The sequence below is a fragment of the Scylla paramamosain genome, chromosome 48 (assembly GCF_035594125.1).
Source record: "Scylla paramamosain isolate STU-SP2022 chromosome 48, ASM3559412v1, whole genome shotgun sequence".
Taxonomy (NCBI): Eukaryota; Metazoa; Arthropoda; class Malacostraca; order Decapoda; family Portunidae; genus Scylla; species Scylla paramamosain.
In genome coordinates this window covers 5,117,237-5,137,981 of record NC_087198.1, presented here as the reverse complement: position 1 = coordinate 5,137,981, position 20,745 = coordinate 5,117,237, and the positions used below count along the sequence as shown (strand labels likewise).

Sequence of the window (20,745 nt, the reverse complement as noted above, 5' to 3'; positions counted from 1 at the left end):
AACAAACAAACAAACAAACAAACAAACAAACAAACAAACAAATAAATAAATAAATAAATAAATAAATAAATAAATAAATAAATAAATAAATAAATAAATAAATAAATAAATAAATATATATATATATATATATATATATATATATATATATATATATATATATATATATATATATATATATATATATATATATATATATATATATATATATATATATATATATATATATATATATATATATATATATATATATATATATATATATATATATATATATATATATATATATATATATATATATATATATATATATATATATATATATATATATATATATATATATATATATATATATATATATATATATATATATATATATATATATATATATATAAACAAGAAAATTTAACTTAAGACTTCCTAGGGGACGTAAGAGAAGGAATCGCATTACTAGAAGAAAGGTTAAAGATTTCCTCACTTTTCTCCTAAAAACTGAGAATACAAGAAAATATCAGCTTAAGACACACATACCAGATGGAATGGTATTATTAAAGCAAAGTATAAGATGTGTACTGAAGACTATTAACGTTACATCGCAGAACAAATCACATCACCAGAGCAAAGTTTAAAGGTAAACAAGACACAGGCCTCCCCGCTCTGAAGGCCGCTCCGCTTGCAATTTCTCCCCTGAGGAATTACGAAAACGAGAAAATGTCAGTTTGAGATTATCGAACCAAGGAAACAGAAGGAATCGTAGGAGTAAAACAAAGGACAGAGAGAAGTAATCCTGTTTTCTCACTTTTCAAGAACATGTTTGAGATTTATGTCGTAAAGAACTTTCAAAGTGAGAAAAAATATTTCGTGGAAACTACTGAAGTTACGGCAGAAGGAATGGTATCAGTACAACAAAGGCTAGGGATACAGACTATTCATCCCTCCTCACTGTGAAGGAACGTGGCTAAGATTATGTGCTGAACAATATAAAAAGCCCCTCCAAAAATATCTGTTAAACATTACTATATTTACTTAGCACAGGGATTCGTATTAATGAAACAAAAACTGAAGGTACAGAATTGACTCGTTTTTCATCACTTTACAGAAAAAAATGTTTTTAGAATTGTGTAGAATTAAGACACGAGAATATATCAATTTAAAACTTCCTGACCCACGAAGCAGAATGAATATTAATAGTAGAACAAAGGCTATAGAAAAAAAAGACTCTGCCCTCAGTTTCCTGCAACCTGCGTTTAAGACCTGCCGTGGAGACCTTACAAAACGAGGACTGCAAGTTGGAGGGAAATCTTTACTGGTTTATATATATATATATATATATATATATATATATATATATATATATATATATATATATATATATATATATATATATATATATATATATATATATATATATATATATATATATATATATATATATATATATATATATATATATTAAAGTCAGAACCCGAAATCAGCCAAAACTAGTTTCAACTAGTCAGAACTAGTAGTATAATTTATTGTTTGTAAAAACTAGTATTACCTAGGCAAAACTAGTTTCTTAACATAAAGGCTCGGTAAAACACGAAATGTATTTTACACCTAGTTTTACCTACACACTTCAGTCAAAACTAGTTTTAACAATTGTTAAGTTTGGGAAAATTAGGTTAGACTAAAAGTGAAACTGGTGTAGTGCCAGGGAAAACATTTCTATGTATAAGTAGCATTAGGGAGTGGAGTGAACCATGTGGGGACCATAAGGGTGGGACTCGCTTGACAAACACCGGAAGTGAGGACGCTGGCTTGTCAGTTTTTGTATGTTTCAGTCCGCTGTCCTCCTGCATTGACACAGGTTAGTACGTGTGTTGTCCTCTGATATCAGATTATTGCATTGCCGTTTACCTTAATTGTTATTTCTTTGTTAGATGTTACTGAGTCATAGTTTGTAGGGTGGGGGAAGGGGGGGGAGGATTCATTCTCATTTAGCTGGTTCACTGATTTACTCCACCTTTCAGTTGTTCGTGAGCCACCAATACAACAAGATGGCAACTTGGAGCCCACCTGACCATCCTGAACACCCTCTTGACCGCCCTCCTAACCAGGCAGCTGACACTGAATGGGAGACTATGGTTTTACAGACCATACTGAAGTGGGACGTGCAACAAGAACCACACTACAACATACTTACTGCAGAAAAATACGGTTCACTGTTGCAGGAGGTAAAGGAGGCTAAAACTGCTAAGAAGAAAACGTCTCTACAGTACAGAAGACTGAAGCGGTTTGATGTCATTGCAATTGGTGGTGTTCAAAAACTGATTGCAAGTAGCAAAAATGACCAAGTTCGTTATTGCGTTCCTGCTCCCGAGATTTTTGAAGTCAGTAAGACATCTCATGTAGCAATCGGTCATGGTGGTCGAGATAGACTGAAATGTGAAATTAACAGGAAATATGCAAATGTGACAGCCGATATGATAAAGCTCTTCTTGACCATGTGTGAAGTGTGCCAAAGTAAGAAAAATAAAAAAAGAAAAGAGGACTTGTTTCCAAACCAATCTTACACTCAGAGCTAAATAGTCGGTGTCAAGTGGACTTAATTGATATGCAGACACAAGCAGATGGAAAATATAAATTCATAATGGTTTATCAAGATCATTTAACTAAATTTGTGATACTACGTGCATTGCAATGTAAACGTGCTGAAGAAGTTCCTTATCACCTTGTTGATATTTTTTTAACCCTGCATTTTACAGAGTGATAACGGAAGAGAATTTGTAAATAGTGTTATAACGTCCTTAGCTTCTTTGTGGCCAGAGTTGAAAATTGTGCATGGAAAACCAAGACATAGTCAAAGTCAAGGGTCTGTGGAACGGGCAAATCAAGATATTGAAAATATGTTAAGTGGATGGATGAAAGACAATGATACAGCAAGGTGGTCCGAAGGATTACGCTTTGTACAATTTATGAAGAACAGAGCCCATCATTCTGGTATAAATCGAAGCCCATACAAAGCAGTGTTTGGTGTAGAACCAAGGGTTGGCCTTGCAACAACATGCATTCCACGAGAATTGATTAAAGTTGTAAATAATGAGGAGGATTTGGAGAAGATAATTGCACATGTAAACAAGGGCACTGTTGGGGAATCTAATGTTGCTTTGCAGATGACATATCAAGATGACATAAATTCACGATCTAGTAATAGAAGTGAAGTGTTTTCGTGTTGTGTGTGTGAAATGGAAATAAGTGAAGGTCACTACTGCTCGAAGTGTGGCTCACATATTCACGAATCTTGTGGAATAAACGTTGAGAGCGGCAAGGATGGCTTTGGATCTAATGTTATATGTTTAAACTGTAATTCTGAAGCACAAACATCACATGATAGGCAAGTAGCTAGTACTAGTTTGAAAAAGCAGGCAAAAAGAATGAAGACAGTATCTGATGCGTCTCACCCTCCAGCAAGTGTGGGACAAAATGTCACTGTACCAATTCCAGATGTTGACAAGGGAAAAGGAGATTTGCGGAATATCATTGCAGTTGTTTTAAACAGAAGTGAGGATGAATTGTATAAGTTAGGTACTAGAGACGGCATTCTTAAGAAATTGTATAGTCGGTCTGAATTTGATGTGTGTAAACAGTTATTCCTAGATGTGAAAGATATACCTACGGACAAAGAAATATCTTTAAGAAGTGCAGCAACTAGTTCAAGTGTGGGAACAGGCCAAGGATTCTTTAGATGTCATTGTACAAAACATTGTGCAACCAACATTTGCAAATGTAAAAAAAATAAAGTCCTTTGTAATTCAAAGTGTCACAATAGTATGTCATGTAAAAACAAATAATGAATATCTTTGTAACTTCAATTACTAGCGCTTTGTCTTGGGTCTGACACAGTTTGTTTTATTGAAGAGTATGAGATGCGTTTCATTATTATTGTGTTTTATTTTAAGTTGGAATTATAAATTAATAATTGTTTTAGTGAATTTTAATACATTTCGTTAAAAATTAATTGTGACAATTTGGCAGAGATTTTTTTTTTCCTATATGTTATCAAAGGTACCGCTATATAATTTTGATAGGAATAAAAGCATGTTTATCATTGCATGTCCGATTAAACATTTGTTACTACACTTAGTGTGGGAAATATATTCCCACATATGTTAATAGACCAATAAACGTTTCAGCCACCTAAAAAGGTACTAAAATGAGCTACAAACACAAACAAATTATGTTTGAGTCCCCCAAAAATGGTACTCAAACGAGCAATGGTACTCAAACGAATGGTCATATCCCTCACCTACTTTTGACATTCAGTACCGTTGTTGAATCTAGTTTTAACTTACACGATCAGATAGAACTAGATTTAACTAGTTAAACTTTGATATTTCTAGTTATATCAAACACATTAAGGTATAACTAGTTTTGCCTAGGTAATACTAGTTGTTCACCAACACATTGAAAATACCTAGTTAAAACTAGTTTTGACTGATTCCGGGTTTTGATTGTAATATATATATATATATATATATATATATATATATATATATATATATATATATATATATATATATATATATATATATATATATATATATATATATATATATATATATATATATATATATATATATATATATATATATATATATATATATATATATTTATATATATATAAATATATTTTTTTTTTTTATGTAGGGAGGACACTGGCCAAGGGCAACAAAAATCTTGATTGAGTCATGCTTTGTTCGACCGCCGTTTACCCGCGCTTGGTGACCAAGCAGCCGATAGCAGGCAGCCAGGACAACCCCTTTGGAGGGGACGACAGGGTAGCGGGCTAAAGCCAGCTGGTACCGCATCCGCACCGTGTACCCCATTATCAAAGCCATGAACCCGCTGGTATTTGAAGGCAGGAAGAGCGCTACCCCCCCCACCAGCGGGCCGTCATCCCGGAAACGCCAGAGTGACTACCGCTGTCGAGGGTAAGTGGGTTTGATCCACCGACTCGGCAAATCACCCTGACGGCCCACACCCCAACGAGATAGAGAACTCCAAGGAGCAGAAGGACTCCGGATCAGTGAAGCTGTTCTGGGCTCCGAAGCCTGGCGGAACCTCATTACTCTATGAACGTTCATTGAGAAGGGAGGATGGAATATTTTGTCCAACTCCCCGCCTCACATTCATATCGCGGGGAAGCACTTTAGCCGTAGGCCCAATCCTTCAGGCTTGTTCCTACGTTTCCAGCGGGCGCCACTAGGAGGCAGACTTCCCCAGTAACTAAGTCTCAAGGAGGGTTTTCACGTCACTCGGGGAGTCACGGCATGACACCATCCCGGGACCTCCAGGAGTCATACTTACTGTATATATATATATATATATATATATATATATATATATATATATATATATATATATATATATATATATATATATATATATATATATATATATATATATATATATATATATATATATATATATATATATATATATATACGAGTATATATATATATATATATATATATATATATATATATATATATATATATATATATATATATATATATATATATATATATATATATATATGTTATTGTTCTTTTTTTATTAGTATTATCATTTAAGAGCTCGTGACGAGGACAGCAAAAACTACAATGTTCCTTGAGGAATGTGAGTGAGAGGGAAGAGGTTGAATTTATTTTTGTATTCATGCAGTGAAACTTTGTGAAAAGAAAAAAAAAAACTCACAAGACGCCAGAGTGTGGGAGTCTATAGGCAAGTCCAACAATTTAATCCAAATGTGAAGCAAAAGGTTTTATTCTCATGAGGTTCTCTGGTCTATTCCAGTTCGTTTGGTCTCCTTATGAAGGGCGTTGGCAAACATTTCTTCCTCTCACTTTCTTAACACTAGGTGGACACTTTACTGGAAGTTACCAATTTTCCCGCACGATAGTATTCATGATCGAAGCGCCCCCGCGGTGCAGTGACCAGCGCCTCACTGCATCAGTGATTCTAAGTGAGTTATGACGCCGCAACATCCACGTGAAGGTGACGAAAAAGGTTTCCATGATCGAACGCGTAACCTTCAGACTGCAACACGAACGACGTACCACAGAGCCTACCAGAGAGAGAGAGAGAGAGAGAGAGAGAGAAGAGAGAGAGAGAGAGAGAGAGAGAGAGAGAGAGAGAGAGAGCAGTGAGAAACTGTATAGGTAGACAACAGACATATAAATGGAAGAAATTAGACAAGCAGAGAGAGCAATGAGAAGTTATATAAGTAGATAACAGACATATAAATAGATTGATGAAATTAGACCAGCAGATACATATAGAAAGATAGATATATACATAGATAGAAGCAGAGAAAGAAAAACATAGATACAGAACAAAACTGAGGTAAATAGAAAAAAAGAAAATACATTGATGTATCGGGACAAAGACTAATGAACAGATAGACAAACAGACAGACAGACAACCAGCTAACATCCGCTAACCTAATCCCACCTCAAGCATAAATGAGATGCTTGATATTCACGTTATCCAAATAAGTCAATGTAAATACCTAAAGGCCAATTCTGCTGCTGCTTCCTTACCTCCCCGTGGACACACACACACACACACACACACACACACACACACACACAAACACACACAGACAAGGTAATGACTCATGCAATTACGTGGCCTGCGGGGGTCGTTACTACTAAAGCTGGGGAGTGGAGAAGCTGGGGGGTGGGTGGCAAGGTAAGCAGGAGAGAGGAGGCGAGGCTAGAAAGACAGGGTTGTGGAGGTTAGACTGAGGAGGTGAGGCTAGGGAAGGCTGGGAAGGTGAGGCTGGGGAGGCGAAACTAGGAACAGGAAGCTGGAAAGATGAGGCTGGGGAGGTGAGACTAGGGGAGGTAAGGCTGGGGGGAGGCTGGGTTGGGGTGGGGCTGGTGGGGGTAAAGATGAACCCATGGCAACAAGTCACTCTCAATTTAATGAGATGAACAGTAATTCTACTAAAGAGTGTTGATTCACCTCAGCTCTCTCACTCTTGGCTCCACACATGATTCCTCGTGTGAATGAGTTGATGAAGTGGAGTGAGTTGATGTGGTGGAGGTGAAGGATGTGGTGACGAGGGAAAGGCAGTGGATGATGGTTATGAAAGTGGAGGAACAAACAGCGACAAGGAAGTGGAAGATAACATCGGAGTGGTAGAAGGTGGAACGGCAGAGGATGTGCTGGTGGTCAGAAAGACAACAATGGTTAATGTTTACGATGATTCCTGATTGCAGACATTACGGTAAACATTCCAGAAACAAGTGTAATATACCAAGGAATGTTGTGACAGCGGCGGGATGCGTGGTGACTGGTGAGGGGCAGAGACGCCTAAACAGTAGGCGCACCGCCCACTCTCGCCAACACTCAAGCCTATTTTCGTGTCCCTCAGCCTTACAAGCTCCCATTTCGAGCACCATTCCTTTAGATTCATGGCACTGGAAACACTTACATCCTAGATAGTCATATGAAATACAAAAACTAGTAAATATGCAAAATTAAGAAAATGTTAGTTATTAATGGTCTGGCAACTGATTCTTCAACCGTTTGCTTCCTACCAGCCAAGCGAGGCATGACACACCAGTTTCACTAGCAGTGTATGTCCAAATACACTCATTACCAGGTTAACATACCTGCTGACCACTGTGGACAGGCTTTGGGAGAGTTTTGGTTCACCTAAAGCCCAAAAAAGCGTTCAAGAAAACACAAGACTCACGCGTACACCACAACAAAGCTGACGCCACTGACCACTGACTGACTGGCTCAAGTGAGTCGCGGAGCTTCTCTTCCTTGTCTCGAAGCCGCTCGGGACTTCGGCGGCACTGTCAAATATAAAACAACACGGTAAGATGTGCAAAATGCTTTAAAAGTTTCAAAATATGTATGAATAATGCATTTCGGTACAATATTAGTAACATTCTACACTACAACTGCATTTCTTCATAATCTGGCACCTTTTTTATATCCTTTTCATATTGCAATGGACTCACTTTCTGCTTGTAAGAAGGAAGAGCGAGAGTACAGAGCAAGGTTAGGGAAGTGAGCCTGGAGGACCCGAAAACCCTTTGCAGCATCATATAACTGAACACTGGCCAGTAACACAAAATACCGGGGCCACAGTTCGGATTTGGTGTTCTATAAGTACTTTCCCTACGCATTTCACACAGAGAGGACAATAATGGTGGTCTTGAAGAGTGTGTCCATAATGGTGATGCTGCAGCTCACGTCATGCATTACCATTAACAAAAAATAAGTAAATAATAAAATACAAAAAATAAAGAAAGAGACCAAATTAATCATCATTGCGCTCTTATGAGAGAACCATTTTCTTTCAGTAACCCGCGGTGGTTTTACTAAGTAAACATTAAACTACCTACACTTGGGAAGCTTTACTTAACGTTGTCCCCACTCTGGTGAACATTGCTTGAACAACGATAGTGTAAATCTTTGGGGAGCTTTACTAAACATTCAGTGCCCATTTATGTGAGTATTGCTTCAAAGATTATAGTGTAAATCTGAGAAAGAAGACAAGCAGACCCAACACCTTAGAGACACAAACCCACACCAGACAAATAAGTAAATAAATAAAATAAATAAATAAACAAACAGATAAATGAATGAATAAATAAATCAATCAATAAAAAGACAAAGAATCTTCATACTCATCCTTCATAACTCTCCAGTCGCTTCATTCCAGTCTCCCGCACTTTCCTCCTCGCGTCGTCTGGCTGAAATGAATGGAGATGAAGACGAGAGCTTGTGTAATGTGGAGCGTGTCTGGTGTGCTCAATTTCCCTGACCTTTAAGCAAGTATTGGATTATCTGACACACACCGGATGCTCACCTATTTACGTCCCCCGGACTATCACCTTACGACCCAGAAAGGTTCCGCTGCGTCTGATGGCCTCGGGTCCTCTACTGACCAGCGCGATGGGGCCACTGAGTGCTGGATGGTTTTGACTCTCTACTGTTTAGACTTGCGTTTGTACTGCATTCCCTTGTATCATGGAGCCTAAAGAGGACAAAATTAGCCTCTTATTCTCTCTTCCTTTGTTTCAAGGCAGGAAAAGTCCCTACAATGCTGCACAGTTTTTACAACATATTTATTTAGCTATGCGTTTGTACTGCAGTCCCTTTTATAATGTAGCCTAAAGAGGACAAAATTAGCCTCTTATTCTCTCTCTTCCTCTGTTTCAATGCAGGAAAAGTCCCTACAGTGCTGCACAATTTTTACAATATATTTTTTTTTTAGACTTGCAGTCCCTTTAATATCTCTGTAGCCTAAAGAGAAACAAAATTAACATCCTATTTATTTTTTTTTATCCCTTTAATTGCAGACACTTTTCTTATGACTGCCTACTTTTTATATAGATGCGTTTGTACTCCAGTCTCGTGAATAATTTAGCAGCCTGGAAAAGGACAAAGGCAACCTATTCTCTCCTTCCGTGTGTGACGAGAAGTCCTTTTTTTAACCAGTAAGGATTACTCACTTCACTTGTACACATTTTTTTTTTTTCCCATGACTCTCTATTTGTAGATTTTTTGGTATTGCAGTCTTTTGGGAAGTGTAGCACACACACACACACACACACACACAGAGAGAGAGAGAGAGAGAGAGAGAGAGAGAGAGAGAGAGAGAGAGAGAGAGAGAGAGAGAGAGGAGAGAGAGAGAGAGAGAGGAGAGAGATAGAGAGAGAGAGAGAGAGAGAGAGAGAGAGAGAGAGAAGAGAGAGAGAGAGAGAGAGAGAGAGGAGAGAGAGATAGAGAGAGAGAGAGAGAGAGAGAGAGAGAGAGAGAGAGAGAGAGAGAGAGAGAGAGAGAGAGAGAGAGAGAGAGAGAGAGAGAGAGAGAGAGTTACGTCTAATACCTGGACACTGCCATGAGGTACAGACTGAGTCAAGGCCCGGCGCAGCAGCAAGGTCAGGTGGAGAGGACGCGTTATGACAGAAACTAACTTCACAGCAGAGAAACTACCGTGAGGAGGGATCGAAGTCAGCCTTTAGACCACCAGCCCACCACTGCATTATTTACAGGCAGAGGAGAACGAGTAGCGTCGGGACTGTCATTCTAACTCTCAGGGAGGTTATGCAGACACACGCATGGACTTTGAAAGACTGAAACAATGGAATATTTGAGTTTTCGTCAGCAATTTAAAAATTTGGCGCTACAACATCTCGGTCATGTGGTGTCGATACAAAATGATGAAAAGGCATGAGAACTGTGGTTGAGTAAACAAGTAGTATCACAAAATGTTAAAAATAAATTAATTTGTTAAAATCAACTAAAATTAAGATAATTGTGAAAATAATGATTTAGGTGAGATAAATTTAGTTTGAGAGTGACTCTGTAGTCGTAGCCAGATGGTGGAAAACTCGGAACATTCAAGAGCGTGGGCACGAGAGCAGGTTAAGTCATTGCGCACATAAACGCAGCATCCAGCTTTGGATCGAAAATGAGGATAGAGAAAGTAGGAAGGAACAGAAAAGGGGCTACTGTCAGTTGCCTCAGACACCTGAGTTTCAGTGAGGAAAAGAAGATGAGGTTTAGAAGAAGAGAGGTGGTGTTCTACAAATAGAAAATTAGATCTTAGACCGCAAATGTTGCAGAAGTTAATGAAGAAAAAGTTGAGGGGGGGTGTCAAGACACTTAGGATCGTCGACAGAAAGGCAGTCCGACCTGGGGACATTTATGGTCCCCTCCCCAGATGGGGACTCCGAGGCTGGTGTAGGAGTCGCCATGATGATTTTTAAAATTTTTGAGGTGAAGGGTGTGTGTTATTAGGTGCTTGTAGTTTTGTGTGGAGGAAGAGAGTTGTCTTTAGAGGGCAGGCCTGTGACTACCCCCTTGTGTTGTGAGACACAAAGGGAAACGTTCAGTGAGGTCACAGCTGGCTCTAATGATAAGTTCACAGCACCCCCTGAACAGTGCATTAGACCTCACTGGGAGTAATTATCGTTTCGACAGGTGTCTACTGCCTCCTCCTTTATACTGCCTCCTCCTTTTAGTGTGTGTGTGTGTGTGTGTGTGTGTGTGTGTGTGTGTGTGTGTGTGTGTGTGTGTGTGTGTGTGTGTGTGTGTGTGCACTTTTCGCCCACCACGCCACACCTTCCTCTTTCCTTCCCTCCACCCTAAACCCAACACTTTTTGTTTCACATTTCCTTTCCCACCCGCAAAGTTTATCGCAGGCAGAAAGAGAGAAAAAAAGGAGCGGCAGCATTCTTCACAAAGTTTGCATCTCGTAACGCCGCGGTCATTTCCCTGGCACGTCACTGATGGCAAGTAACAACCAGCCTGTTAAGCCCCAACACACCGTAACTGGCGATCATATGTTGTGCATTCTCAGCGTGAGGCGCCTCTTGTACCCCCACCCCCCGTCCAGCGAGAGAGAGGGAGTGAGGCAATGCAAGTTACACTGGAAATACTATAATCTGGTAACACACACACACACACACACACAGAAAGAGAGAGAGAGGTAAGAACTGAGAGATAGTGAGATAAGTTAATGATTATGAGGGATATTGCTTTAAGAAGTTATGTCCTTACTTGTGTGTAGGAAAGCGGTTACCATTTTTTATCTTTCTTTTGAGAGAAATTGCTTGAAAAAAAAAATGTTTTATAACCGGTTCGGAACACTTTCTCTAATACTTAAATATACACAACAACACTGGTATTGCAATATTTTAGGCTACTAAACTCGCACTTACACACACACACACACACACACACACACACACACACACACACACACACACACACACACACACACAGAGAGGTAAGAACACACGTGACAGCACATTAACGATGAAAGAGAACAATCATCCTAAGAAATAAATGTGTTGTACTTGTGTATTGGCAAGCTCCTTGATACTTTTTTCTCCTTATTTCTTGCTACCTTTTCCTTCCTCTTTTTTTCTGCAAATCTGCCGTATAATTCAGCGCAGCCTGTCAACACCCCACATGGAACTCACTTGCGAGACCGTGTGCTCATTGAACTAAATTACCTCTTGAAGTTATACCACTGTCTGTCTATGGGCTAATTATAGACAAGGTCACATTATTTGATTGGAGTGAGAAAAGTTTAATTTTGATGCTGGTGAGTAAATTGTCACATGCATCTAGTTACAGATGAGTGATATTCATTTTAGCCACAATCTGTCTCAGGGTTCAAGGAGTGTTTACTCTTGAGACAGATCATAACAGATTTCTTAAATCTGTACGAAAATCGTTTGTTTCAATTAGTGGTATGGATGGGGCAAGGTGGCACGCAATGGGACAAATTGCCACAGTACCAACTATATATGATTAACATTTGTCTATTTATTACCTGTCCATTTTCATTTTATATTTGATTTATATTTTTGTGATACATGTATGTTGGTACATATATGAATTAGCTGCCTGAACAAATTTTTGTCTTGTATTTTTAGAGATGGTTCCAACATAGAAATAAACCTACTTTCCTCAGTAAGGAAAATATTTTGTTTTTTTTCCGTTGATTGAACTTAATCTTCATGAAAATTAGCTTTACAGATATCATGCATCTAAACTTACAATTACATACAAGTAATTTGCTTTTTATATGTAATGTGCCAATTTATCCTATAGTGTGTGTCAACTTACCCCTTATATAGGCATGCTGGCGCACTTATTATTATTATTTTTTTTTTCTAAGTAATGCAGAACTTTGGTTTAGAAAGAATTTTTTTTTTATTTCATAGAAAGTAAGATGAATGTTTCTGTCTTTCAATAAAAGCATAAACAAACAAAAATTCTTTGTAGTTTTGTTCCATCAATGAGAATGTACAAAGTGTGCCAACTAGCCCTGGTCTGCCTTGCCGGATTGAATGGGACGAGAATGAAGGGACAGCTGAATGAAGCGACATTCTCCAGCCAGCACCACAGACTTGTAGCTTACACTCAGTAAAATTGTAACGAGTTTTCACATGACTGAAAATTTACAAGTAAAATTCTTCCCCAACACGAGGTTATGTATTCGTCAAAAAGGAAATATGGACAGGAATGACTTTACGACTGTGAGTGACAAAGTTGAAGACTGGTTTAAAGTTAAAATGTAAGTACAAATCTTCACCAGCAGAAGGTGATGTGTTAGTCAAGAGGCGAATGTGGATAACAATTGATGTAAAAGTGACAGTGACAAGATAGAAAATTGATTTAATGTTCGCAGCACAGACTTGCATCTCAGACTCGGTAACAATGTAATGATTTCCAGCATGATTGCGAAAATATACAAGTAGAACTCTTCCCTAACACAAGGTCATGTATTGGCCAAGAAGCAAAGGCAGATAAGAATGCATTTGCAAGATATGAGATTGATTTAATGTCTTGAGTAGAGAGTTTCATCTTAGACCCGCTAAGAATGTAATAACTTTTAATATGATTACGACAATATACAAGAACTCTTCCCCAACCCGAGGTAACGTATTGGTCAAGAAGTGAAGCTAAAAAAAACAATAAATAAATAATAATAATAATCTACAAGTGTGAGTGACAAGGAAGGAAATGGATTTATTACTAAAATATATTTGTAATGTTAGAGTTCAATAATGTTTACTTGTTACTTGTTGCCTATTGCTGAAATTCGAGTATATTTCTAAATTTTTACTCAATATAATTTTTTATACTTTATATACTTTTTATGAATAAAAGTTGTAAGTGAATGGACAAAGAACAATTTGACAGCATATAGTATACGCATGACAGCCAACATGATCGTTAAGTATTCATTACTTAGTCAAGGAGCAAACTCGCTAATCTGCTGACTAACTGCTGACTCACTAAGAGGCTCACTAATTGGCTAAAAGTTAAATTACGGCCACAGCTTCAGCTTCGAAGACACGAGCGATTTAAGGTCGCGGGAGGAAATACATATGTAACAGAGACCAGCACGAGGCGGAGAGAGAAAACATGGAATGACAGGACTGGGAACACCTACTCGTACAGCACGAGGATGAGGACGAGGACGAGGGGCAGGAGGAGGAGGAGAAGGAGGAGAAGCAGGAGGAGGACAAAAGAGAGAGAGAGAGAGAGAGAGAGAGAGAGAGAGAGAGAGAGAGAGAGAGAGAGAGAGAGAGAGAGAGAGAGAGAGAGAGAGAGAGAGAGGAAGGAGGGAAGAGAACACAATATCTGAAGGAAATAATTTGACAATTTCCTGTGGCAAGAACAAGTGTATTTGTGGGCCATACATTGGTTCCAGACATCGTCACCTTTACTGCACAAAGATACGTAATACAGCTTCATTTGTGCCTTAGTGTTATTATGAAGGGATACAAGACACAGCCACGTCTCTGCTTTACTCACGAAGTATTGGTTTCTCGTCATTATTACAGTCCAAAGTTCAAAGACGTTGGAGTGATCGCCGCTTCGCCGAGTCCAGACTTGCCAAAAAGCGCGGCGTCACAAAACAGTCAGTCCTGCAGCCTCTCGGGAATACACGGCGAGCAGTTCTGGTTCTTTTAATGGAGTTTGGTTGTTGGGATTACTTTTGTGGCACAGAATTGTGTTCTCTCCAGATATCACAAATCTTTTCCGTAGTGCTGGACATCACAGGAGCACCGAGCGTTGAGGGGAGTCTCTCTTGCAGGTTGTGTAGCGATAAAATGTTTGGCCGTGTATTGGATTCACATTTCCTCCATGTGAACCCAAGCATCGCGTCACCTTTGTGGTTACGAGATGCGCAATCATGTGGCCATTTCGCGACGCTGGTAACGATGAGGCCAGTCTCCTTTTTACTCTGCCCGCCATTGTCAGGGATCAGAGTGCGTGCTGCTGTGTTGAATGGATTTTCTTTTATCTTTTTTTTTTTATGTGTATCAGTTTATCATATCAAGGTCGAGTGTTATTTTTCAATTTCCGGATCAATGAAAAATCTTAGAAAGGTGTTTCACGACTGACCACACTGCCTGGTGCTCCTCTCTCCTTCCACTAAGTCAGTAAAGCAGTAATCTATCAGCTGCAATTCTTATTTTCTATATACATTGAGTGAGTGGGTTCTTGAACGTTTCAGCATCTTTTGTTTACCATTTTTAACAGGCTATAGCAGAGGGTATAAAGATTTCTGAAGGTGTTTTTCCTTCTTCTAAAAGATTAGCGACGATTCTGAATCTTTATACAGAAAATAAATAAAAAAAAATAAATAAATAACATGGATGTGAAAAAAAAAAATAACTTATCAGCTCTGTAGTCTGTGAAACAGTCCGATGAACACCTCAGACGTTCACCACTACGGGTTAATCCTCAGGTTCACGACAAATGACATAATTACAGCCAGATTCAGCCATTCAGTAGAGACCATTGTCTTTTCCCAGCCACTTCCTGATCCTGGCATATGAATGATGTATTTACGCTGAGTGTAGTTTGTCCAGGAGTCTCGCATGAGGGTCCTTGTCAGGGGCTTTCCAGAAATCGAGATGTATTTCACTGGTGAGCATTGGCCTATTCCTGTGTTCATTAATATCGTAAGAGTAGTCCATCTGGAAATTGAGGATAAACATTGGCTTCTGCTTCCCTGCTGGTTAGCTGTGCTTGCTGAATTTATTATTTATTATTTATTATTATTACTTATCTTGATTACTTCACTGCAGGGGTTATTTTTACTAACAGAGAGAGAGAGAGAGAGAGAGAGAGAGAGAGAGAGAGAGAGAGAGAGAGAGAGAGAGTCTGCGTGTAGTGCGGAGTCGCATTTTACAGAAGTATTTTTAATGACCGCAATAATGTTGTCGTGTAATGCTTACCGTTAAATTACAAGCTTTTTAATGTCGTTTGTCTTGTTATAAGATACTATAATATTCCACAGCCTGCAAAAAACAAGATTTAACCACTCGTAATTTGACCAAGTGGCACCTCCGAGGCTGCGACAATACAACCGTGTGTCCGTCATTTCACAGAGCACACCCGCGAGTCCTGTACATTTTCAACTCCACTGACGGGTAAACAAATTCTTAAAATGCATATGTGTATAGAACATTTTCTACTTAGAATTACACGTTCTTTCACTTCTTTCAGTATTTGCAGAAACTCGCGTTATGCCCTGTAATTATCTCTCCCTTGATCCAAGAGAGAGAGAGAGAGAGAGAGAGAGAGTTGGAGGAAGGATAATGAAGGAATAGAGGAAGGAATAGAGGAAGGAAGGAAGGGGGGTCTGGAAATCTTATTCGTGGTATAAATTTGGTACTTAAAGCTTCCTGGACGAGGCAAGATGGACTCCGAGCCAAAAAAGGGAAAGTAAATTGTCAAAAATATATAGAAACCCATCGAGGCGAACAGGGAACTGAAAAATTGCAACTGAAAATATTAACATGAACCCTCCCCTAAAATAAATAAATAAATAAATAAATAAATAAATAAATAAATAAATAAATAAATAAACTGCAGGAGAAAATATCAACTTGAGAAAAAAAAAACGACAAAATAAATTGTGGAAAATAAAGGAGAGAAATGTGTATATCAATGACAACACCATTAAAAAAATTACTACTACTACTACTACTACTACTACTACTACTACTACTAATAATAATAATAATAATAATAATAATAACAATACTTAAAAAGAGAGAGAAAAAAACTATAAAAATTCATATCTGGAAGAAAGAAATTGAAGGAAAAAGAAAATAGATATGTATGCAAATAGAAACAACATTACAAGGGAAAATAAATAAAGGGAAAGAAAAAAATCACGAGAATGAGTAAGGTAATTGAAATAAAAGAAATTTAAAGGAAATACACCCACAATCGATGACAAATAATGGAAAACAATAACAAGAAAATAAAAAAAAATCTTAAAAAAATACGAACACAAAGCTAAATATAACAACATTCATAACACAATAATAATATATAAAAAAAAAAGTCAATTAATGTCAATCGAACTGTGAAAGGTAAATGAAAGGTAAAATCGCACTTCAAGACAGAGAAAGAGAAAAGAAGAAAACAAAAGATCAAAAAAAAAGATACAGAAACATGACAGATTGCGGACATGGAAAAAAAAAAAACACACATTTAAACCCTTTCACTACTAGACAAAGTTTTTTCTTCAATACCTATAACTTTTTTAGACGCTATTTTTGTGCAAAGCCAAGTAAGGTACTTTTATTCCGGCACCTTGGAAGTGCTGCGAGAGAGGGAAAAAAACAGAAGGAAAAAGGGAAAACTCATATCTTATACCATTTCCTTAAGATTAATAATGGGTGTTTTTATTCATTTGTGAGATACATCATGGGAAGAGAAAGTATTTGTTTTAATATTATTCTTTTTTTTTTTTTTAAGTCAAATTGATTTGCATTTCAGATTCCTTTCATATTTCGAATAACAGATGCTTTCATTTCCACGTGACTTTGAAGGGGATGAAAGACATTGATTTTCTATATCATGAACAATGTTAATTACTTTTTCTCATTTATCTATTAATCCTGCACCTCAGGAATGAGTCAAACAGTGTGACAAACTTCACTTTCTCCCTGTGTGAAAGTATTCCAGAAACGTGATGAAAAAACGGCAGGGAATTTCGTGAACATTGATCGAAGAAAAATCAATATATGAATGAAACAGTTGCTTTATGTCAAGGGTTTGCAAAGACCGAGAAGTGAGGATGGAACAGCACCAAGTAGTTGCCAGTACTGATGGGGATTGAAGATGATGGATTTGGATTATGCCAAAAACTGTCAACAAACATTTAAAAAGAATGATAGTGAACACGACAGCAAGAATGATGAAAATTACTTCCTATTACCTCTAAACACACACACACACACACACACACACACACACACACACACACACACATCAATTCAAATAAACCCAGTCCTTATTCCATCAATCAAAAACACACACAACACGTGAGTAAGAGTGAGAATACACTCCAACACGCCTTACACTGGACCAACAATTAATACATTCTTCATCTGACACTTAACGCACATCACTGAGAGAGAGAGAGAGAGAGAGAGAGAGAGAGAGAGAGAGAGAGAGAGAGAGAGAGAGAGAGAGAGAGAGAGAGAGAGAGAGAGAGAGAGAGAGAGATGAGTCAAAGTTAATCTAAAGCTTTACGTTCTAATATCCAGACGTACGTTCGCCTCCATCATTCCAATTGCCTTGTGCTTATCTTGCTCTGGGTGTCATTAGGAAATGTTGGGATTCGATGGCGGGGGAGGTGAGTCGGTTGTCCTTTTTTTTTTTATTTATCTATTTATTTATTTATTATTATTATTACTATTATTTGTGTGTGTGTGTGTGTGTGTGTGTGTGTGTGTGTGTGTGTGTGTGTGTACAGCCTTAGGAGGGAGGGAGGGAGGTGAAGAAATAAGTGAAAAACAACGAAAGAAGGAAAAAAAATAGAAGAAAGAAAGAAAGAAGGAAAATGAAAAAGAACCCACGACAAAAAGAAAACAGGAGAGGGAAAGGAAGAGAAAACGAAAAAAAATTATGAAATAAAAAAAAGTAAAGTGAAAAAAACATACGTACATACATTTCTACAGACAGACAAACTTACACACAAGCAGGACTGACAAAAAAAAACAAACAAAAAAAACACACAGGCAAACAGACAGACAGACAGACAGACAGACAGGCAGACAGACAGACAGACAGACAGACAGGCAAGGGAGCAGGCACTTCCATAGACATTAAAAAGACAAAACTCAAAAATAAAGAAAACAAGAATTAAGAAAAAATGAAGAAAACTGCAGAAAAAAAAAAACACACACACTTTACTGTGAGTCTCTCCATTGTAGGTTTTTAATACCAGACGGGAAAATAAGAAAGTTTTGATGTTGACGGTGTAACTTGGGAGATATTAGCTGTGATGGAAGGCGGGGCTCACTGCTGCCAGGACTCATGATGACGCACTAATACCTTGCAGGCGACAGGGGAAGAAATTAAATACCAAACAATCAAGCTTACAGGAAAAACGTGTAATAGTGCAGGAGGACAATGCTGAAAGGAAGGAAAATAAAGGAAAAAAGAAAATAATGAAAGATAGAGCAAGGAAAAAACAAGAAAGGTACAGAAAGGAAAAGAACAAAACGAATACGAAAAAATAAAAAAGAAACAAATAAAGAAAAAGAAATATGAAAGAAAAAGAAAAAAAGAAAGATTTGTGTTTTTAAGGTTACTTTACCAGCGCGTGATGGAGAGAAAATAAAAATCCTGCAAAATTGGCAAAATATTTAGCACAAAGCTACTGTGGGAACTATTGATGTTGAGAAACAAACAAAAAAAAAAATAGTTTCCCATAAAGAAAAAAAAAAAAAGTGAAGGTGTGGCGTATTCCGAGTGTTGGCCCAGGACTGGTACTCGTTGCGTCACCCTTCCTGGGCCTCGGCATATAGAGTAGGATGGACAGTTCCTTTTTCCACCGTCTTTACGTTACCAATCACAGTTGACCGGCACCTCTTTAAGGCTTTCTAACCTAGGAGCGAGCAATCGTCTCAAAAAAGTTCCAGCTGTCACCAGGATTCGAACCCGATACTTCCTACATTGTAGTCAGACACGCTACCGACTGAGCTACCGCGGTCCAGGTATTTCGCTTATACTAAGGCCTGCAGAGAGAGAGAGAGAGAGAGAGAGAGAGAGAGAGAGAGAGGAGAATGAAGACTTAGTGCTCTTACACACGAGGACACTAGTGTACGCCACCGGTGTCGGACACTAGTGTCCTTGCTCAAGACACCGCCTGGCAACTAGTGAGCCACTCACACACCTCAGTCGGAAGAATGGGGTAACTTTTGTGTGTAATAATGAATAAACTTGTATACGTAAGCACAGTAGATTCTTCACTTACCTTGTGAACATGTAATGAAACAGAAAATAAAAATAAACATAAAGGACTTACGTATTTCTTTCTTTTCTGAGAGGGGTTTGTCTTCAAAATCAGGAATGAGTATCACCATTATTGCATTCCAGCAGTTCTGCTTTTCTATCTTATTTGCATATCCCTCACAAGATGGGTCCCATAGTGCTGGTAGTTTTTCTATTTCACAAATGAGGTCCTCCGTGTTCAGCTTCTCCTCCACCATCTTGGAAATTGTCCTTGATAGGCCGTCTCCTTCCATCATGGGATGATGGTGGGTGTCAAACTGAGCATGAGAAGCTGGCCAGTGGGCAGCGGTGGCGGACACTGGTGGCTACGTGTGAAAGCTTCCATTTAAAACAATGCTTTGCAGTGAGTGGCGGCAACCGTCAGTGTCCGCCACGTGTTGCGGGAGCGAGACACCGAAATATCTGTTGCCCGGAAGTTGTCTGCTTGGGACACAGCTGTTGCCTCGTGTGAAAGGCTCCATTTGATAATATGGGAGGCAACTAGTGTCCGACACCGGTGGCGGACACTAGTGTCCTCGTGTGTAAGAGCACTTAAACAGAGGAATCAACTTTGAATTTATACAAGAGAAAGTCACTGTGGAAAATAATAAAAGGTAGAGCGATTAAAGAGAGGAAGAATTCATGGTTTTTTGCATTACTGAGATTACTAAGATTCATTTTGCTGGATTACCAAAGAAAAAAAATAAGAAAACTCGCTGCAGGAATGACGTATGGCGATTAAAAAATGGAAAAAAAAAAATGTTTCCTACACTATTGTTACAACTATGAAATTTACCCTGCATTGAAAAACAAATAAATAAAATAAGAAATAAAACAGAAACCCATTGCGGAAATAACAGATAGGACAGGAAAAAAATAAATAAATAAATGTTTGCTGCACTA

At 38.1% G+C, this 20,745-nt stretch overlaps 1 long non-coding RNA gene across 1 annotated transcript in view; it reads right to left on the bottom strand.

Moving 5' to 3' along the window:
• Positions 1–9,126, bottom strand: part of LOC135095296 (uncharacterized) — a 32,653-nt gene extending 23,527 nt beyond the window's left edge. The window contains exons 1-3 of the long non-coding RNA XR_010264228.1: positions 8,876–9,126; positions 8,694–8,759; positions 7,665–7,853 (exon numbers count right to left, since the gene is read on the bottom strand). This is a non-coding gene — a long non-coding RNA (uncharacterized LOC135095296). The remainder of the gene's footprint in view (positions 1–7,664; positions 7,854–8,693; positions 8,760–8,875) is intronic.
• Between the last annotated feature and the right edge of the window lie 11,619 nt (positions 9,127–20,745).